The following is a 21,131-nucleotide window of genomic DNA, read 5'->3' as shown; positions in this document are numbered from 1 at the left end:
CACTTGCACTTACATTTGTATTTTTATTTTATTTTATTTTGCATTCCTCTTACATTTTCACACTTGCACTCATATTTGGGTCTTCATTTGCATTACCCGTGACCTCTATGAGAGTTTTCCTTATTGGCCATCACAACTCATGTGATTGGGACCAAAAAGCCTCATAAGAGACATTTTAGATTTAGGATTGCATTTCTTTTCATATCCATTAGTCACATCCAACATGCAACACATATTTTGGGTAGAAGAATTAGAAAAAGTGGGGCTAAGTCACGTAACTAGCTTTGGCTAGGGTAAGGGAGTGCCTTAAGCTTTGCCTTTGCCTTCTCCCTTATCAAATGTGACCCCCGATCCCTTTCTTTGGTTACGTAGACCTAAAAGTTCTTTAAAAAGGGTTTGTTTGCATTTTTTTTTTCAAAAATCACTTTTTCTTGGGTGACTTGGTACACCCTAACTCTATACCAAGTGGCGACTCCTTTTCTATAAAAACCTTTTTTGAACTTTGTTTGGCCAAACCGTCGCATTTCACAATCCCACGGCCTTTTATTTTCACTTTCGCACACGTTCACATACATATCCCACACACTACTTTCACACCTTCAAAAAGTGGGGCGTGACAGTTGGCGACTCCACTGGGGACTTCCTAAGTGGGTCCAAGCATTTGATTTAGTTATTCTTTTCCTTTTTCTACCCTTTTTATGCATAGCATTTGGATATTAGGGTTGCATTTTCCATTTTAGGACTTTTTACCTCGCGCGCGTATCAAACTATTCCCTCATTCACGTATGTATGATTGGTTGTTTGGATGGATGTTGTACTTGTTTTATTCCGCGCTTTGCATTGTATTTGGGTGGGGGACATTACCCTAGAGCCTCGCGTTGGTTCTCGATCCCTCCCCTCCAAACGAGCACTAGCATACGTGCATATGCTTTAATTTTTTACCCCTCATTTATTTTTCTTTTAGTGGCTTGTCACGCCACTCCACCCTATTAGGAAATTAGGCGACCCACTTGGACGTGTGATCGTGACACGATGTGTGCGTAGCATGATCCGAGGGGTCACTCAATCTTCCATTTTAAGCTTTGGGTTCATAACCTTTAGCTTTTAGTGGAAGGTTTAGGATTTTTGATAGATTCACTCATGACATGTAGCCGTGACACGATGTGTGCGTAGCAATGTCTGGGGAATCGCTCGAGCCACCGACAAAGAACCTTGGGATTGATGACCCTTGGTTTCCAAGTCTGAAGGCTCGGGGACCTAAAACCTATCGAGTCTAGATGCATTAGTGAGCTCCAGCCTCATGCATCCATGATAGTTTACCTAGGGTAGAGTCTGCCTTACCCTATTAGGGACACTATTCACAAGGGGAGGTGTGAGAACCCTGAAAATGTATATATAAATATCAGTGCATATTTCATTTTGCATTTGTAATTCCTTAATAAATTTTAACATTAAATCTAATTGTTTTTAAATAAGTGTGTAGAAATAAATTTTGTGTGCAAAATAAAATAATTGTGCTAAACTATTCAATTTCTTAGTTTTGTTATGCTAAAATTAATACTTCGAAGGTAAAATTATTTCATTGATTTAACAATTAATTTCTTTAAATCCTGATAGCTAAACTTAAATCTTTAATAACGATTAAATGTTAATAGAAACTTTCACGTTAAGACAAAGTCGATAAAGTTTAGATAAAAATAATACAAGTATACTAAATACGCGTGGGACGTAAATATTACGATAATTGAAGCCTTGCAAGATTAGTGTATTATTAGGAGCTTAATTCATATTCGGATAAATTTTGGAGTTAAGTTAGAATTAAGGAACTCAAGTGGATATTAGGAAGAGGTGTGAAAAGACTAAAATGCCCTCCATACAATCTCAAAATTTCCATGCAATACAAACACATTTTCGGACAGCATGATTAACCACCACCCTATCCGGCCAATGCACTCTCTTCTCCAATTCCACACTCAAACTCTCTCATGCACTCAACCTTCCCCATCCGCAAGCCATTTCCTCTACTTCCTCAAAACCGCAACTCCATTCCACCATTTCACCTCAGACCAACAACGGACCATCTCATTTCCTTACCTCGTGAGTATCGACCAAGAGTGGGAGTGAGAGAGACCAGCTTCATCCGAGAGCAAAGGGGAAACTGCGAGCTGCACACATCCTCAATTTCTGGCCGTGAGCTAGGAGGAAGAGAGGGAGAGATATCGTGGGAGTTCCATCCATTCCTGCACCATCAACCAGCTGCAATTCAGCTTCAATCTCCACCAGACGCAACCACTGAAAATCCAAACCAACCTCCAGTTACGAGTGAGCCGAGAGCCGAGAGGGAGAACAGAAATTTTTTCAGAATTCTTGTGCGTAAGCTAAGCTTGCTGTTGAGGTAAATTTCGGATCTAGAACACCTGATTAGAGGTTGTTTGAGCTAATTAGGAGCATGCATGTTGAATTTATGCGTTGGACGATGGAATTAGGAACTTGGGAAAAATTCTGATTTGGTGGAACGGAAATTTCGTGAACCAGAAATCTGGAATGCAGTGGTAATCTGCTTAAATTTGATAATCTGAACCTGTATTGGGGATTATACGACTAATCACTAGTTGAATTACCTGACTATGGCTTTGCATGTTAATTTTGTGCATTCGGATGATGAGTTAAGGAGCATAAGAAATTCTGTTTTGATGAAGTGGAATTTCCGTGAGCATAAATTGGAAATGTAGTTCCTAATCTTCTACATTGTGATGAACTAAGTTGATACCTATGATTATCTAGCTAACAACATGATGATTGAGCCATGCATGAGATTAACTAGCCGTGTGTGAATCAGAAAAATTAGGGGTAACGAAATCAGCTTGCATGCAAGCTAATTGAGTAGGATCGATTAAACTTCTGGTTGGATGGTATCTTGTGATGTTGTTCGAACTCAATTCTGGATCAAAACTGATTGATAGTCAATTATTTTGATCATGTATGAAGCTAAGATGAGTCGTGTATAATAAATAAATAAAAAATATTGAAAGAAAGCTGCTGAAGTTTCTTAGCTTGGGCCGAGAGAAAGAAACAGAGTTTTATCCAACTTTTTCTTTTGAATCTTTGGTTATAAATTTCATATTATTGCACAAGATACACCTTAGCATGATAATTGCACTCTGCATTGTTGGGCTGGAATGGAAAGAAAATGAGGAATTATGGAGAAAGTTTCAAAATTTAATCTATCAATTGCTGGAAAATGATATCCTAACTGATGACAGATTTATGAGGACTTTTTGGTGGAATAACTTGCTGGAATTATTTACCATTTGACTCATTCCACGTTGGATAAAATGCATGTTAAGTGTTTAGTGTTTAGAGCAAGTTAAGGATGGAAATCTTGTTGAAAATTTTGAAGTATCTTTGCTGGAAATTTGTACGTGGTTGCTAGCCGTACTAGTTCAAGCTTTTAATGAGTTTATTTTCTGGATTCGTGTATTATTTGCTTTAGCTTAAGTTGAGCAGGGTATAAACTATATGTTTAGTGCATCTAGCAAGTAAAGATGGAGATTTAATAGACATCTTGAATTGACATTTGCTAGAATTTTCTTGACTTCCAAAGCAAGAAAGGAATTTATGAACTTCTAGAGTTATTTGATTGTAAGCTAGCCGTGACTTATCTTCTATACTTGAGTTAAAATTTATGTTGTTCGTAGCAAGGGATGGTTGTTTGATACCAAGAGCTAATGATTGATGAAGCTCTTGGCCATTCGAGTAGTTCTTGCAAGAATTTAATTTTAATAAAGTGTTCAAGTAGTTGACTAAAATGTGGTTGGAAGTTCCCTGGTTTGCATTTTGGAATGTCTTGATACTTTGGACTTCATTTGGTTGATTTTGATTAGAATTGAATCTGTTGAGACCTAGGGCTAATAATTGATGAAGCCCTAGTGAAATTGATGTTTGAATTGTGTTTTTGCTATATTGGCGACTTGGAATATAATGTGCAAATGAATTGGAATCGTGAAGTCCGTTTTGGTCCCTTGAATTCGAATACTTTTAAATCAAGCTTCGTGGGAATATTTTGCCTTAATATCAAGTTATATACATTGAGTATAGTACGTTAATATTAAAATCTAGATATCGGGACTTTTAAAACCTTGCCGATTTGTTAATTCTTTTCTTTATTTAAACTAGCGTTTCACCTTTAATAAATAATTGCATTAACTTCCAAACTTTAAGTTTTTCACAAAATTATCCTTGACCAATTGTTTTAAAGGAAATTTGTTAAAAACATTATATTTGAATAATTTCAAATAAAAGACAAAGGGAACTTGTTCGGCAAGAAAACTTGTTTGAATTAATTTGGTTCTAGTTTGCCCTCTAGAAGGGAAATACCTTTAAAGAAACCATACGAAATATTTTATTTCTTTACTAGCCTTAATTCCAAGGGAATTATTGATTTGTTTCGAGAAATTAAATTAGTTTTATACAAGATAACCTTTTATATATAAAACAAGGGTTTGTTTAGTAAAACTTATAGTTTTTAAAACTTGGTTTTCTAGGATCTAGCGAGGATGCAGATTTTGATTCCCAGCTTGACTGGTGACTTCACTCTTGGTGAGTGTCCCTGCTTGTTCTACGCCTACTTGATTAAAGTGCTTTCTTGACTTGATATGTGATAATCGGAAAATGGTTTTTCTGATCCATCGAAGTGGACAGTGTGTACTTTATCGCACTAGTTCTTTCGAGTGGTGACTTGCTTGAAATATTTTCGTGAAATATCTTGCTTGCACTTGCTAAGCATTGAGTAGGGGAATGTACCACACCTGAGGGTGGGAGGGCCTCTTATCCTATCTCAAGTGCTAAAACCTTGGAATACTTGCTAAGTACTGAGTAGGGGAATGTACCACACCTGAGGGTGGGAGGGCCTCTTATCCTATCTCAAGTACTAAATCACCAGGCAGGGGAATGTACCACACCTTAAGGGTGGGAGGGCCTCTTATCCTGACCTGGTAACCATGTGTTGTGACGTCGCTGGGTGAATCCCTCGACCAATTTTCTGAGGGTATACGTAAGTATACTGCTCCCAATTTCCTAAGGGTATATCTCGAGTATACTGCTTCCTTAGTTGGCGTTCGGGCCCGGGACAGGGGTAAGAACGGTGACGGGTTAGGAGTAAAAATAAGAGGATCTACATGGACTATAAGTAGTGAGAGTTGACGGAGGGTCAACTACGATGAATGATGATCAAGCGAGGAAAATGGCTCCTGAGAGCCCCTGTATCCTACCTTGTGCTGTTATTCGCTTTCCTATTTGTTTACGTTAATCGAATTCAATACTTGCTATTTGTTTATTTGATTGCATGTTTTGGGGCACCACTGAGCTTTAATTCACCCCACGTTTATTTGTTTGCCTTGACAGGTTCTGGAAATTTAAAGCTTTGGAACTTATCCATGTTTCGTTTTGAGATGTATTTGAATACTATGACTACTTGTGTGGGCTGTAATGTGTTTAATTTGGATAATGTACTTTTTATTTTGGATTGCCACTTGAAGCTGGAAGATTGGTAAAACTTAAATTGGATGCTTGGCTTGATTATTGTATTTTGTTGTATGAATATTTTAATTAGTCGGGACGGTACGATTCTATTCCGCAGTTCGTAGCGCGTGAGATTTTTAGGAGCCGTCGATTGGCTATTTTAAATTACTGCTATCTCTGAAGTTAATGTGGTTTTAGTGACGGCCTACTTCGGAGGAATTGTTTTGTAATAGATTAGGTTATTCTTCGAAAGGATTTGGGTTAGAATGCTTGCGTGAGTCCTGGCGAGAGCTGGGCAGACGGCCCGCCAACCCTTTGGTTCGCCTTAGGGGGAAGTGGGATCGCCACAGGAGGGATCCAACCCCTCTTTTCCTTTTATTGCTTTATCTCTTCGTATTGCCATGCTACAATGTGTTATTTGTATTTATTTATTGAATTAACTTTTCTTGGTTTTGTGTCTCCATTGCATTCCTAAACCCTTGCACGTTTAAAAGATTTTGGTATACTGCATTCATAGATTAATAATTCCATATCATTTTAGGCCTACCCTGGCAAATAAAGGGTCCCTTAGGTCACGTTTCATTTCGAATTGCACATTTTACTGCTTTAATAAAATGGCATCATGCATAAACCCTAGAGAGGGAATGCCATTTAGGGGATCCCGTGTTAGGAATAAACCGCCCTGTGTCTCGAATACTTAATCCAAAGAGACTTGCACGTTTACATTTTGTACCATCCAAAGGGGTAGTGCACAAGGTAAGGTAGGGTCCGAACCTTTCCATGACCCTGGGGCGATTTTTGGTACATTAGAATATGAGCTTCTAACAATCATTCTTTGGCCATTTTTAACATAGTTGGTAAAAATCCCTTGCTTAAAGGACATTAACTTGAAGAAATTCGCAAATAATTCCTCATTGTTGAGATGGTAAACTTATTGAGACCAAATCTTGATTGTAGGAGGCTCATAGGCTAATGCATCGCAATGCATTTTTTTAAACTACCAAAGGGGAGACAATTCCATCGATTTTTGAATAAACCATCATTTCCATTCATTTGATCGAATTCATTCATTTTTAGAACAATTCGGTCAATTTTGAATAAATCATCAATTTCAATTCATTTGACCAATTTACCCTTTTTTAGGGTGATCCGGTCGATTTTGAATAAATCGTCAGTTTCATTCAATTCATTTGATTAGTTTACCCATTCTTAGGGCAATTTTATCGATTTCGAATAAATCATCAATTTCGTTCGATCCATTTGACCAGTTTACCTATTTTTAGGACAATTCGGTCGATTTTGAATAAATCATCTTTTCACTCGATCCGTTTGATCAATTGATTTCATTCAATTTATTTGATTAGTTTAATTCATTTTTAGGGTTATCCATTCAATTTTCAATAAATAATCAAATTTCATCCAATGCATTTGACCATTTTACCCATTTTGGCACATCATGCGTCGATCAAAGCAAGCAGTCCATTCGGACTTTGTCCTTATTTTTAGGACAAACGTCTCTTTTCACTCCAATTGGCCAAATTTTTTTCAAATCATTTTTCACTCAATCAATTGATCGGATTCATCAGGTATTGTATGGTGCCTACCCTAGAGGATTGCATTTTCATGCTAGGCCTACCCTTGGCATAAAAGGGTTCCCCCATAGGACATGCATACTGATTTTACAATTTTACTTACTAACTCTGGGTATTTTTCTTTTATTTTTCCCCCTCCCCCTGCATTCATAAAAATGCTTCAATAAGGTAAAGAACATTTTTCTATATCTGATCTAATAAAGTGTGGGAATTACAAGTATTATATGATTCTTGGGCAGACCTTGCAATGAAAACATGAAGGATCTATCTGGAAGCGTTAGGCTAAAGCCTCTAAGAGACTTCATAATTGTTTTTCAAAGGAAAGTTATGGATTTGTTAATACATTCTTGTTCCAAAAGAAAAGAGAAATGTGTATATGTGGAGCTCTTTAGAAGTTTTCTCTTCTTATTTGTATTATAATTGAACGAGAAATTTTGTTTTAAACTTTTTCAGCAATAAAGTTTTTGGATACTTATTGTTTTGTATATAATCATGTACATTTCATTCTTTTGCTCATTGGAGATTTCATGATGAATTTTAAGAAATAAGCTCAAATTGAGATTTTTCAACCTCCTGCCTGAATATTCACACTAGATTGGTGATCTGAGTTACACAATAAGAGTGTTCGAGATTAAAGAAGGTCACTCAAAAGGCCCCATGAGATACCTTTTCTCTTTCACTGTACAATTCATATTTTTGCCCACTTCACTTAACCCCAAAATAAAATCAGTTACATTGATTGATAAATTGCAAATTGGGGCGATCTTTGCTTGAGAAATGTTCATTGTGTCTAATCTAGTTCATTCCACATCTAAGTGAAAGCAAAATGTACGTTATTCTTATTTGTTTGGAAAATTTGGAATGATACTTCGAGCATTCGTTTCTCTACCTATACAGATTTTATCATTTGCTCTCCCATTTGAGCCTATAAAAGAATAATTTCGTTTCAAATAAGTGCCTTGATGATCACTACCCTTCATTGGAAAATTTTCAAATATCAAAAAAGGGAATGGATTTACAATGAGCATTTCGTTACTTTGGTTGTCATGAGGTGTAAGAATGATACTTTGGCCATCGTTTCTGCAATCTAAACACTATTTACCCATTGCATCCTCATTTGAGCTAAAATGGGTGGTTCTTTTTAAAAGCACCTACGATCGCACCCCACATTGGGGAGGGAGATTGGAGAATTTTCCAAAAAGGAGAAAAGCAAAAATGCTAAAATGAAAAGAAAAGAGGGAATCCCAAATTTGAGAAATTTGATTCCGCTTGGGTTTCAATCTTAAGAGAAAAGAGGGAAAGAAAAAAGGAAAAGGAAGGGTTTTTTCCGCACAGATCGCCTATGTTTCACATATATGGATGAACAAGGGTCTTCCTCAGTCAGTTAATTCAGATACATGCAAGAAATTTCGCATTAATGAAAGTTTCCTTTCAGAGTTATTGTAAGGAACGGAATAAAAGTCAGGCCCTCTTCTTTTCCAATCAAACATTCTATCCCTAATTATCCCTTTTGAACCTTCAGAATAAAATACTTCATTTGGCAACCCCTGAGAATCGCAAACCCCACACTGGGGCAAGTTTGAGTTGAAAAAGAAAAGTTGCAAGAAGTGAAAGTGATAATGCAACAAAATCAAAAGGAAAAGAGAAAAGAGAACCTCAGTTCAAAAATAACTGGGGCAAATTTTGTGAAAGTTCAAAAAATGGCAGAAGGCCGAAAAATCAAAGAAGAAAGAAAATGAAAGAAAAGAGCCTCAATTGAGAATAAACTGTGGCAAGCTTTGATTTAACCCTAAAATAGGGTTGGCACAACAATGCGATCTCAGATTCTTCAAACCGCTTTTGAAATCCGCTTTCAAGCCTTAACTTTTCTAAGCATCCCACCTGACCCCATTATAAAAGCCGAAAGTCCTGACTTCTGTTCTTTGCAATGGCCCTGTCAAGAAAATTTCTGATGCCGAAAATTTTAGCTGTATTTCTGAATTGCTTGGGTATGGGGTTGACGCTACTTACCATGTGAAAACCCACTAGGTCGAGGAAAAGAAAAGGAAGCAAAAGCAAAGCAAGAAAAGTAAATGCAAGAAAATTCGACGCTGAAGTCCCTGGTGAATGGGGAGAAAAATGCAAACAAAGTCTGAGATCTTTGAGTTCCAACGTAGGGGCAATTTTGGAAAAATGCGATCTTCGGTGAAATGTCCCTGAAAGTCTTATTCTTTAACTATCATTTTCAAGCCAAATTACAAGCTAATAAAGTCCATCGTTGACTTATTCCTTCATGACAACCCAAAGTGAGGATTATGCTCATAAGAAAATCCATCAATCATTTGTGATCATAAGGGTATAACCAGTTTCGCATGCTTAGCTATAATTTCTATCCATATTGTTGCAAGCCTATAAAGCTCATATGTGGACTACGTTTTCTTAAGAAATAAGGGTGACAAACTCTTTGCTTTCACTAAGATGTGATATTGAATGGATTACATACAATTTGGGCACAAGAATAAGACAAATCTTGACCTCCCATTTCCTTTAGCCACCTCAAAATCAGAAATAACGCCCACTTGATTGGTCCTGCAAGTGGTGACCCGTTACCCTAAGCACCAATGCCAAGGTGAGGAAGAAATCTTCTGTGATTTGGTTTTATTGTGAGAAATTCATCATGAAATTTTCTGTTAGGAAACATAGTGTTCAAATAAATGGAGAGTCATCCAAACAAATTTTGCAGTCAAAGGAGCCCGCACTGGGGCAAATTTTCATTTGAGAGATTTTGCAAAATGGGCCCATACTGGGGCAAATTTTCATTTGTAAGATTTCACAAAATAAGCCCACACTGGGACAAATTTTTTATAGTCCATTTGAGGATTTCGTCAAAGAGTCAAGCAAGACTTTCAAATCAATCACAATGCTCCTTCCATGAGTAGTAGTTGCATGTTGTATTTTGGCAAGCCCCCTTGTGCAGGTATCCATGGCTGAAATCGACGAAGGAGCGTAAGTCAGAATCTTACGAATCAAGGCCTCAAGGAGGAGCAACCATGCCGTAATGCAAATCAATTGATCGGTTGCACAATAATTGGTGGAAACTGGGGCAAATTATTTTTTGAAAAGATTCTCAAAAAATCAAACTTGAATTTAATTTCTTGTTCCTTGACAAATTTCAATTTGATTTCAGCGCCCGCCGCGCACCCTTCTATTCCCCATTCTTGACAACCACATTGAATTCACTGACCTCAACCACCGTTAGCATCGAGTCTATCTCACTAACGTGTGCGTTTCATTCCACCACCGTTAGCATTGAGTCTATCTCACTAACGTGTGCGTTTCTGTTCAACCACCGTTAGCATCGAGTCTATCTCACTAACGTGTGCATTTTTATTTCACCACCGTTAGCATCGAGTCTATCTCACTAACGTGTGCGTTTCTATTTCACCACCGTTAGCATCGAGTCTATCTCACTAACGCGTGCGTTTTTATTCCACCACCGTTAGCATCGAGTCTATCTCACTAACGCGTGCATTTTTTGTTCAACCACCGTTAGCATCGAGTCTATCTCACTAACGTGTGCGTTTTCATGCAACCACCGTTAGCATTGAGTCTATCTCACTAACGTGTGCGTTTTTGTTCATCCACCGTTAGCATCGAGTCTATCTCACTAACGTGTGCGTTTTCATGCGACCACCGTTAGCATCGAGTCTATCTCACTAACGTGTGCGTTTTTGTTCCTCCACCGTTAGCATCGAGTCTATCTCACTAACGTGTGTGTTTTAATTCTCAAGGCAGGCTCAGGTGCTATCCCACTGACCAAATGAATGATCAAGCGAATGACAGGCTCGGGTGTTGATCCCACTGACCAAGAAAATGATCAGGCTCGGGTGTAATCCCACTGACCGATTATCAAAGGCAGGCTCGGGTGCTATCCCACTGACCAATTCATCACACTGGGGCAAATCTTCGGAATTTTTCGAGCAAGTCTTACACAGTTTCTTCATACATGCCAGCATTTCATTTTTGCACTGCCACTAGCCGTTGGGTCAGTCCCACTAGTGCGCATTTATTTTCATTGCCACTAGCCGTTGGGTTTGTCCCACTAGTGTGCATCCCATGATTTAAGCTTTATTCGGGTCAGTCCCATGATTTTAAGTTTATTCGGGTCAGTCCCATGATTTAAATTTTATTCGGGTCAGTCCCATGATTTAATTTTATTCGGGCCAGTCCCATGATTTTAAGTTTATTCGGGTCAGTCCCATGATTTAAGTTTTATTCGGGTCAGTCCCATGATTTTAAGTTTATTCGGGTCAGTCCCATGATTTTTATTTTATTCGGGCCAGTCCCATGATTTAAGTTTTATTCGGGTCAGTCCCATGATTTTAAGTTTATTCGGGCCAGTCCCATGATTTTAATTTTATTCGGGTCAGTCCCATGATTTAATTTTATTCGGGCCAGTCCCATGATTTTAATTTTATTCGGGTCAGTCCCATGATTTAAGTTTTATTCGGGTCAGTCCCATGATTTAATTTTATTCGGGCTAGTCCCATGATTTTAAGTTTATTTGGGTCAGTCCCATGATTTAAGTTTTATTCGGGTCAGTCACATGATTTTAAGTTTATTCGGGTCAGTCCCATGATTTTAATTTTATTCGGGTCAGTCCCATGATTTTAAATTTCTTGTTCGGGCCAGTCCCATGATTTTAATTTTATTCGGGTCAGTCCCACGATTTAAGTTTTATTCGGGTCAGTCCCATGATTTTAATTTTATTCGGGTCAGTCCCATGATTTAATTTTATTTTATTCGGGTCAGTCCCATGATTTAATTCGGGTCAGTTCCGTTTCAAATTCCTGTTCGGGTCATTCCCGTTTTAAATTCATGTTTGGGTCAGTCCCGTCTTAAATTCCTGTCCGTCGGAACCATTTTGTGGTCGAATAACACAGGTAAGTATTTGGTGTCTACTTTTTTGTCTCAAGTTTTTCCAAAACTCAGACAAAGAGGGGCAAACTGTAGACACCAAATTTTTAGTGTATTTTTATTTACTATTATTTTTATTTTTCATGTTAGTTTTTATTTACTTTTAGTCTTTTATTTTTGTTTTAAGTCATTTTAGCATAGAATTTTTTTTAAAAAAAAAAAAAAGGAAAAGGGAAAACAGGAAAAAGAAGGAAAACTCGATAGCGGGTTTTGGGCCATTTAAGAGGTTTTGAAGAAAAAAGAGAGCACATGCACCCGGGCTACACAGGATCCGTGCCCATTTTTTTTCATATCACATTGCAAGCAGGAAGGCACGGCATCCTTGTTCTTTTTTTTACTCACCATCGGATGAGCCACAAAACTAATGACTTGGCTTCCATCAGAACCCTTTAGAGGAGGGTTTAGTGCCTTTGTTTGATATAAAAGCCAAGGAAGATACCAAGGAAAGCAGGAGGGAAGGTTGACGGCTAGAGAGAAAATCAGGAAAAGAGAGAAACCAGGAAAAGAAAGGGGAAACGCAGCCAAGGGGGAGATAGAGGAAAGATAGGAGAGGAACGGCGAGAGGGTTTTAGAGAAGTTGACGGCTGGACAAATAGAGAGGACGGCGAAAGAAAGAAACAAAACAGGAGAAAAAGAAAAGTGACTGCGGGAGAGAAACAGAGAGGAGATAGCGAGGGTTTTGTGAGAGAGAGCAAGGACCAGAAAACTATTCGACGGCTGAGAGTAGAGTCGAAGATGACGGCTAGGTTGAGCAAGGGGAAAAGAGAGCTGGGGGGAGAGCTTCCGAAAAGAGGGTGAGTGAGAGAGCCGAGGGGAAAAACCAAGAGATTCTGGGGAGAGCTTGAGGGATTTTGGTCCAAGCCAAACCAAAGTAAAGAACCACCAAGAATCGAAGGTCTCGGCGATGGGTTGCTGATGCCGCTGCTACCATCAGAATCCACCACCACCACCTGCAAACCCTCACCGCAAAAGGCTTGAAAGAAAGCATTGTGAGCTACCCTTTCCCTTTAAATTCAAGTTTCCTTTTAAAAGTTCAGATTTTTGAAGTTTTCTAAGCGTGGATTCCCTGAATCTGTTTCAGATGTCTGTTTTCGTTACTTAGTATCTCGTCTCGTCTGTTTTATGTTCATGGGAAATCTATTGTCTTGGAATTTGTATGGCCGAAAACTTGTGAACCAAAAGCTGTTAACTTTTGTGTAGTTTTTCCTGTCGTGAATTGAATATGTATGATTCGTATGCGGTGAGTTGTGTTCTGAATAGCTTAGCAGTCCCATAGTTTGAATTTAGTTGCATCTTCCATTAAATGGTAGCGTTCATGGCTGTCTTCCTGCACATATGGAAGCTGAAATTGTACAGAAAGGAACCCATGAGTGAGTCCAAGTTGCTAGTTTCATAGCTTTCTTTCGTTTGCATGTTTGAAGCATCAAAGGCTGGGGTAGGTTGCATGAGATATTTTGGTTGTCAAAGTTTCTGATTTGCATCCTTGAAGATCTTGCTGCTTCGGTTAAGATTGTGTTGGGTTGAGATAATGTGCATAAAAATCTTTAACAATAATTTTGAAACTCTCGGTTTGTTGCAGCTATGTTATTAAATTGATTTCCGAGTAGCTGGGGTTCTGGTTTGGCTTGATTATGCTTTTGGGTCTGTTTGTTGTTGGATGGTGATGCCCTTGTGCGCGTTTCCTGCAATTTATTGTAGCAAAGTGTGGTATCACAGCAGGCCATAACACTGCCATTGTTTTGCAAGCTTGAAGTTTTAGTTACTTCAGCTCCGTGTTGTTTGAGCTGCAAGGTTGCAGCAGGAAAGTTGCAGAAATTTCCATATTTCGCATGTTTTTTCCTTCTATGACATTTTCAGTTTTTGGGGTCACAAAGTGGTGAGCATGCTTGGTGAATTTGTTATTTTGTCCCAAGCTGTTGATTGGTTGAGTCGTTAGTAGCGTTTAGATGGAAATGATTGCTTTCAAACCCAGAAGTTGCAGCTCAAGAAACCAGCGAAAGAAAAGGAAGTTTGTTATTCTTGGTTTTGATGATCACAAAGGACTTTGAAATGTTTATTTAACTCTCTTCAAATATAAGTGTTTTTTGCCTATCAAAGAATCAGGTACGAATATGTCAAGAAATGAAAATCAACCAAAAGAAGAAGCAAAAACAGGACACTAATGTCGGACGTCCTAAGGAATTGGTCGGACGTCCGAAAGGATGAAGATCATTAAGAAGAAGATTTTGTCGGACGCTCGTGAGGAAGCATCGGACGTCCGGATGGATCGGACGTACTCCTCGGACGCACATCGAACGTGTCGGACGTCCTAAAAATTCCACAAAATGTTGATGACTCTCTGCCAAGACTCTGTCGGACGCTCGTAAGGAAGCATTGGACGTCCTGAAGGATCGGACGCATGCTTCGGACGCACATCAATCTCATCGGACGTCCTAAAAATTCCACGAAGATGTGATAACTCTCTGGACGACGTTCGGACACAGAAGCTCGGACGATAAAATACCATGGGACGTCCGAACAACAACTTGACTGATTTTCGGACGATGACTAAGACGTCGGACGTCCGACAGCTCCAACGGCTAGCTGACTCTTCATCTGCCTTCTATCCGTTGGAGGTATTAATGAAGCCCATTTTTGGCTCCCTTTAAATACAAACGATTCTGATTCAGAAGAGGACTTTTGCACACTTTGTTTACAAGATCTCAAGAGATATTTTAGCTAGAAAATAGTCTCCAAAGCTAGATTTGTTCTCCAAGTGGTGTGAATTTCTTGTGAGCTTTTCTCTTGTGGTAGAAAGTTTCATTAGTGTAGCTTTGTTGAGGGTTATCTGAGTGATTGTAAAACTTCTTAGCTTGACTAAGTGAGGATTAGGGCAAGGAGGAAGTGCTCCCTCCATTGTACATCTAGTTGATCATCTTTCATCAAAGAGAAGTTGCTCAACCTAGTGATTGGTCTTCAAGTTTGAGGAAAGCTTGGTAGACAATCGGTTTGATATTCTATCTTATTCTTTTTGTTTAATAAAACTCTCATTGCTTATCTATACTTGTTTTTCGAATCAATATTGCTCTCTTCTTCTAATCTACTTGATTGATCATTATTAGAAAAGAAGGTAAATTTTATTAAGCAAAAATTGCATAAATTTGATTAAGATTTTAATCAACCTAATTCACCCCCCCTCTTAGGTTGTCTTTGGGCCTTACAATTGGTATCAGAGCTTGGTCTCCTAGAGATTAAGCTCTAATGGCTTGGAGTAAAGATGACAACCAGTCATGCTATGTTTGTTGAGGGACAATCTGTTACTAGGCCTCCCATGTTCAGTGGCTCCAATTATGTTAGCTGGAAAGAAATGATGATTATCTTTTTGCAATCTATTGATATTGAGATATGGTTTATTGTGAGTGAAGGACCGCATGAAGCTAACTTTCTTGATGCAGATACAGGGTTGCTTCGGCCAAAAAGAAGAGCTGAAATGAATGCCCAAGATAGGACTAATCTCACACTGAATGCCGAAGCCATGAATGTTCTGTATAGTGCCTTAGATTCAAATGAATCAATTAGAGTAAAAGGCTGTAAATCGGTCAAAGAAATGTGGGATAAGCTAAGAGAAATCCATGAGGGTGGTGACAATGTGAGAGAACAGAAAAAGGCTATCTTGGTCACAAAGTATGAATCATTTAAAATTGAACCTCTTGAGGATATTGACAAAATGTATTGCAGGTTCAATGACTTGATCAAAGATCTCGAGGTGTTGGGCAAAGAGTACACCTTGGGAGAGAAGAACAGGAAAATTCTCAATGCATTGGGCAAAGAATGGGAAAATAAAGTGACTGCAATAGAGGAGGCTAAGGATTTAAATTCTGTGCCTATTGAATCTCTCATTAACTCACTAACCTCTTATGAGTTGAAACTGAAATCTAAAGTGCAGGAGGAAGAGGATGCTAGAGCAAAGAGAAATATTGCTCTGAAGACTACTCAAATTGAAGATGATCCAGCTCACTTGGATGATGAAGACTCGGATGGTGATGATAATAATCTTGCTCTCATCACAAGAGGCTTCAAGAGAGTCTTGAATAAAAGGAAGTTTAGAAAGGGAGGACCTAGCAATCAATTTCAAAATTATTCATCAAATGCAAGGAACAAAGGAAAACAAGAATTCAACAAGAAGCTAGTGGATAAATGCTATGAATGTGGACAGCCTGGACACTATGCAAACGAATGCCCCATGAAGAAAATGAAAGATGGGAAAGCTGATCGAAAGCCAAGATTCAACAACTTCCAGATTACTTGGAATGAATGCAACTCTGAAGGGGAAGTTGAAGAAGAGGAAGAATCAGCTCAAATGGCCTTCATGGCTATTGGAGATAATGAGGTAACTTCCATACACTCTCAATCTGAAAGTGATAATGAAGAAGATGATGATCTTGAATCCTTTGTTGAAAAACTGCATAATGCCTTGAAGGAATCTTATGATAAAAACAAGCAGCTAAAACAGAAAATTGCTTTTCTCATTCATGAAAATACAAGTCTTCTTCAACAAAATAAACAACTAAAGACTGACAATGATTGTCTTGTAAGAGCCGGATTTAATGTTCAAAATGAACTTGATAGAAAGACAAATATTTGTAAAATGCTGAAGGAAAGACATGGTGATTTGAAGAAAAGGATGGACAACTTGGATGAGACTTTGAAAGCAAGAAAACAAGATTTTCTCAAAAAGAACATGTCATCTACCTTTCTTACTGCTCATCAAAGAACATTAGCACGCAACAAAAATGCACATGGTTTCACAACATATAGAAGAAATGGATTGAGATATGTCAAACCAGTACATGTTAAGGACTCTTCCATTATGTGTGATTTTTGTTGTCAAAAAGGGCATTTGAAAGGAGATTGCTATGTGAAAAGGAATCTGAACAAAGGGATGAAATGCATATGGTTAGTGAGATACAATGCTAACTATTGTGGACCCAAAAATTAAAAAGGGTACCAAACATTTTCTCTTTTCAGGAAAAAGCCTCAAACAAGTCCAAATGGTTTATTGATAGTGGCTGCTCAAGGCATATGACCGGTGATCCCTCTTTGTTCATAAAGCTAAAATCAAAATCAAGTGGAAAGGTGACATTCGGTGATGATGTGAAAGCTAAGACAATTGGAATAGGTGATGTTGGTAAGGATGGTGAAACTTTTGTTCATAATGTGCTCTTAGTTGATAATTTAGGTTATAACTTGCTTAGTGTTAGTCAATTGTGTGATAAAGACTTGAATGTGTTGTTTAAAAAGCATGAATGCATTGTGCTTGATTCCAAATATAATGCTGTGTTCAAAGGTAAAAGGTTTAACGACATATATATTGTGGTTCTTGATAAAATTGATTCTTCTAGCTTCAAATGTCTTAAAGCTTCAAATGAAGATCCTTGGTTGTGGCATAGGAGACTTTGTCATTTTAACATGGATTTACTAAAGGAAATTTCGAAAAAGGAGTTGGTTAGAGGCTTGCCAAAAATCTGTTTTGAAAAGGATAAAATTTGTGATGCTTGTCAATTTGGAAAGCAAACAAAAGTTTCTTTTAAACCAAAGAAGTGTGTTTCAACTTCTAAACCTTTAGAACTCTTGCATCTTGACTTATTTGGTCCTACTCAAATCACTAGCTTGGGAGGTAAGAAATACTGCTTTGTGATTGTGGATGATTATTCTAGATATACTTGGGTGATATTTCTTGCTCATAAGGATGATGCCTTCAAGAATTTCACTTCATTGTTTGCTAAAGTGCAAAATCTGCTTGGCTTAAAAATTGTTAGGATTAGAAGTGATAATGGAACGGAATTCAAGTATTGTGGTTTTCCAGATTTCTGTGATCATAATGGCATAACACATGAGTTTTCAATTGCTAGAACTCCACAACAAAATGGTGTTGTAGAAAGGAAAAATAGGACACTACAAGAGGCTGCTAGAACTATGTTGAGTGAATGTAGTTTGCCAAAATACCTTTGGACTGAAGCGGTAAACACTGCATGTTATGTGATGAACAGAATCCTTTTGAGACCCATCTTGAATAAGACTTCTTATGAACTGATTTTTGATAAAAAACCTACGGTTGGATATTTCAAAGTCTTTGGTTGTAAATGTTTTATTTTAAATTTAAAGGAACATCTTGGTAAGTTTGAGAAAAAATCTGATGAAGGAATATTTTTGGGTTATTGTGAGAACAAAAGAGGATATAGAGTCTTTAATAGAAGGACTCTTGTGATAGAAGAAGCCATTCACATAACATTTGATGAAAATAATGATGATAATTCCAAAAGGTCGTGTGAGGATGATGATGTAGGTGTTCGTGAAGGAATTGAAAAGCTGAAAATTGGTGATGAAGGAATTTCTAAACCAGCAGCAATGGAAATGATGGATGAAGCTCATAATGATCAAGAAAAGGGTGATGAAGATGAGAATGATGATTCAGTCAAAGACCTTCCCAATGCTTGGAAATTCAGCCAAAATCATCCAAGAGAGCTTATAATTGGTGATCCATCCGAAAAGGTAAAGACTCGTTCTTCATCTAGAATATTGATAGACAATTTTGCTTTAGTTTCTCTTTTTGAACCCAAAAATATCAATGATGCTTTAAAGGATGATAACTGGATTTTGGCTATGCAAGAGGAACTTAACCAATTTGAGAGAAATAAGGTTTGGACACTTGTTGATAGACCTGAAAATCAACCTATCATTGGCACAAAATGGATATTTAGAAATAAATTGGATGATAAAGGTGTTGTTATAAGGAATAAAGCCAGACTAGTTGCTAAAGGATATGCACAAGAAGAAGGAATTGATTTTGATGAAACATTTGCTCCCGTAGCAAGATTAGAATCTATTAGAATGCTTCTTGCTTTTGCTTGTTCAAAGGTTTCAAATGGATGTTAAAAGTGCCTTTTTAAATGGTTTTATTGATCAAGAAGTATATGTGGATCAACCTCCCGATTTTGAAAATACAAAATTTCCAAGTCATGTGTTTAAACTATCTAAAGCATTATATGGTTTAAAACAGGCTCCAAGAGCTTGGTATGAAAGATTAAGTGGTTTCTTGATTGAAAATGGTTTCAAAAGAGGTTTTGTGGACACCACACTGTTTACTAAGCAAGTGTTAAATGACCTTCTTATTGTGCAAATATATGTTGATGATATTATTTTTGGTGCTACTAATGAGTATCTATGCAAGGATTTTTCCACCACTATGCAAAGTGAATTTGAAATGAGTATGATGGGAGAATTAAATTTCTTCCTTGGACTTCAAATACATCAAGCCCTTGAGGGAATTTTTATAAATCAAGCAAAATATACCAAGGAATTGCTGAAAAAGTTTGGCATGGAAGACTCAAAGCAAGTTGGAACTCCAATGTGCACTTCTACAAAACTTGACAAAGATGAAGAAGGTAATCATGTGGATGAAAAGCACTATAAAGGTATGATCGGAAGCTTACTCTATTTAACCGCAAGTAGACCTGATATTATGTTTGCTGTTTGCTTGTGTGCTAGATTTCAATCTTGTCCAAAAGAATCACATTTAAATGCTGTTAAAAGAATTTTTAGGTATTTGAAAGGTACATTAGACTATGGTCTTTGGTATGTTAGATCTTGTGAATTTGCTTTATATGGATATTCGGATGCGGATTTTGGTGGTTGTCATGTGGACAGAAAAAGTACTAGTGGAACTTGTCACTTTCTTGGTAATTGCTTAGTTTCTTGGTTTAGCAAAAAGCAAAATGCAATATCTTTGTCTACAACCGAAGCGGAATATATTGCCGCTAGTGCATGTTGTGCTCAACTTTTATGGATGAAGCATACCTTGAATGATTTTGGATTGTTATATGACTGCATGCCTATATTCTGTGATAATACTAGTGCTATTAATTTGACCAAAAATCCAATTCAACATTCTAGGACAAAGCATATAGATATAAAGCACCACTTTATTCGAGATCTTGTTCAAAAAGGTGAAATTTGTGTAAATTATGTTTGTTCTAAAGATCAATTTGCTGATATTTTTACCAAAGCTTTGCCATTAGATCAGTTCATTCATCTAAGATCAAAATTAGGAATAATCGAAAAATCTTCTTAAAATTTCTCAAAGTCTTCGGACGTCCGAAAGAAGATGAACGGACGTCCGATAATGTTCTTCAGCTATTTTTTCCAGAAAACACCTGTTCGGACGAAGCTGTCGGACACACGACTTCGTTCGGCCGTCCGACAGTGCAACGGCTCACTTTTTAAAATAACTTTCTCCCTCATTTGCTTCAAACTCTTTTTCTTCTATTTCCTCTCGGACGACAACTCTCTCATTTCTCACTCTCAAATTCGTACCATTCTGAAGCTCTCATTCCCAAATTGACTCAAACAAAACTTTTCCTGGTTGATTGCGATTCATTTTTCCTGATCATTTCACCGAATCGCTTAACAATTCGTAAATTCCCGAATTTCCCTCAAAACCCTACTTTCTCATAACCGCTCTGTCAAATCTTGTTCAAGGCCTTTTTGTCCCAAAATTTCTGTGCGATTCACTTCCCTACTACTGTGTGCATCATTTGCATCCTTCATTCCACACATTTCGCACAATGGTGAATCTAAGAGGAGGAAAGGTTACTGCCGGACGCAAGCATCCACTCAGGGATGAGGAGGAGGATCTTCCTACGGTCAAACGTTCATCCAAACGCTTCAAGAGAGGAGCCGTAAAAGGTCAAATGTCACGGCCTACTCCACAACCCACCTCTCAGCCTGAATCTGGACAGGGAACCTCTTCTCAACCGCCTCCAAAATCAGCCACACTCCCTACATTCTTTGATGATGCTGCAAAAGACAAACACTCCTGGATATCCCAGAAAGGTGTCATCCCTCAACGAACTGTAAACTCTTCTGAATTTCGCCACATAGGTTTAGAATCCATTCTGAGTCTATTTGCTTTCCAGAAATGGTCACATCTCGTTTCTATGCCCAATGTTTATTACCCTGAAATGCTGTATCAATTCTTTGCTAATCTTAGGAAAGGCACTGATCAGACTGAGATTATGTCCAGGG

The sequence above is a fragment of the Coffea arabica genome, chromosome 5e, assembly GCF_036785885.1.
Source record: "Coffea arabica cultivar ET-39 chromosome 5e, Coffea Arabica ET-39 HiFi, whole genome shotgun sequence".
NCBI lineage: Eukaryota > Viridiplantae > Streptophyta > Magnoliopsida > Gentianales > Rubiaceae > Coffea > Coffea arabica.
Note: the sequence above shows the minus strand (reverse complement) of the source record.